This window comes from Puntigrus tetrazona, chromosome 13 (assembly GCF_018831695.1).
Source record: "Puntigrus tetrazona isolate hp1 chromosome 13, ASM1883169v1, whole genome shotgun sequence".
Lineage (NCBI taxonomy): Eukaryota > Metazoa > Chordata > Actinopteri > Cypriniformes > Cyprinidae > Puntigrus > Puntigrus tetrazona.
In genome coordinates, this window is record NC_056711.1 from 22,455,926 (window position 1) to 22,458,309 (window position 2,384).

Genomic DNA, 2,384 nt, shown 5'->3' on the forward strand with positions numbered 1-2,384 from the left:
CGTCCAGCTATTTTTAGTCCTACAAAAGTTAGGTTTTGCTGTTTGACGTTGAAAACTGGTGTGTCCTGTCGTGTTGTTTTATTGTGTTATCTTAATGATGAACACGCTGGTTTGTAAAGTAAACAGTCTCACGTTTACCGCATGTTGTTACGCAAACCGGAAGCCCCGCCCATCACTTCCGCGTTGAAGAAAAAGGTAACTATATATCTATGGATAGCCTAGTTTTAATTATGCCACATAAGCAACAGCCTGAAATTGGGGGCGTGTTCTTCAAATAAAGCCAAATTTGACAAAATATTAAAATACTACAAACTAAAAATCGTCATTACTGCAGATTCTGAAGCGTGCTGTTATTTTTGTTTGATTGTGTGTTTTTGTGGTGTAACTATAAAAGTCCTGATCAGGTAGAAATCATTCCTTGGATAAAGTTCTGGGTTTCTATTAATTGCATATTAAGGCTGTAAAAAAGCTTATATTTCTCAAGTAGTGTGATAAATGCAGGGGGAAAGTGATAAAACGAGGGGAAAGGGAACACGAATAAAACTGATAACCCTTTCATAAACACACTCACTTGATTCACTTCTGAATCAATCAGCAGTTCGAACGAATCAATTTAACGAATGACTCGGTGATAAAACCAGGGACTTGTCTCCACCTGCTGGCGCTTCGCTTTTATTTTTAGCACATAGTCTAGTTAATATAATTATGTAATGTAATATTTACGTGTAAAATAAATGCACACCTAACACATTAATCTCCACATGAATCTATGAATTGAACTGATTCACCTCATTAAACGTCTGAGGATTTACCTACAAGCTACTTCTGTGTTCTTCTGTGCCTCCTTTAGCACAAATTCGTTCTTTATTAATACTAATTTCATATGATTGGTAGCTTATTTGTCTTGTATTGTTTTAAATAGAAATGTTAAAAAGCGTATAAACATGTATACCTTTTTAAAATCTGACGGATGAAAACGGTGCCGTTGCAAAGGCTTTCTTCTGTAATTCTGAAATGATTAATCTGTACTTTAAAATAATTAAGCACTTTAAATAGACTGCATTTTATCACACTTCGGGGAGTTTTTTATTCAAACTGTTATTTATTTCTTCGCAGTTTCACAAATAAATGGTTTTTTATCAGGCGGCTCAGGTGAAGTTTTGATGCCGTCTGTGTGTTTTTCAAACGCGCTCGGATGTTTGTCCCCCGCCGCTCGCTGTAGTTTTGGTTTCGCTTTCGGGCGCCGTCACCATAGCAACGGACGACAACATCCCGTCTTCAGCGGCTGATGTGAGTACAGCGTGACTCTGAAAGCATCTCCTGCAGACCATGCTCCTCTGTTCTTGTCTTGCAGACTCTCAGCTGTTCCTGTGTTTGTTCTAGAGCTTGTTTCTGGAGGGGAATCAGATCAGGAGTCTTCCTGAGGCTGTCTGTCGTCTCTGGTCTGGGCGGATGTGAGGGGACAAGCAATGGAAGTGAATGGGTGCCGTCGGAACGAGAGTCTGATAAAAACATCAGAATGATCCGCAGCGCTCCGGTCCTTCAGTGAACATCCGGAGAAGAATATAATCCAGCGTTAAGATGTTTTTAACTCAGATATGATTTATAATCACTCTTCCTGAATCTGAACCAGGAGAGAAATCTGTTTCAAACAGATCTAAACTTTCATTAAAGGTAAAGGTTTAAAGGTTTAATTCTGAAGAAGACCCATCTGGCCCAATTTAGATATTTGTCCCGAAAAAACAAGATGAAACGCTAAGAATGAACGTCATTTTTGCGATACAGTGTTCAGTTATTAAAGAAATGAAAAGAGAATTATTGATCAGACAAAACACTGAACTTAGCATAATACATAACATAAATTGCATAATAAATAAAAAGTGAATAGAATACAGAAAGATCAGAAAAGGTAGGGTTATTTTGTGTGTGTGTGTGTGTGTGTGTGAGTGTGTGTGTAAAGCAGTAAATGAAGAGAGTGCAAGTCTAATAGGGAATTATAAGAATAAAAAGAATTAGAATAAAGTCAAATAAAGATAGAGAAGAGACGTGTTTTTAACTGATTCTTAAAGGACTGATATTGATTAACTTTGTGTATAAATTCTTTAGAAAACAAGTCTTTGTATCCAAGTCTTGATTGAGGAAGTATAGATAGAATATTTTAATCTGAACGATGCATTTTAGAGTTTAGTTTGATCACAGTCCAGTGAACGGCTGTCTTCAAGGCGTCTGAAGACGTCGCTGCTGGAGGGAAACCGATCTCAGCTCTCTCTCCGTCTTCACTCAGGTCTCGTGATCCTCCCCGAGACGTCTTGGAGCGCGGCCTGCCTTCTGTCCTCCATTACCTGTGCTCCTCACAACTGGGTGAAGGTGAAAGAAACCTGAGA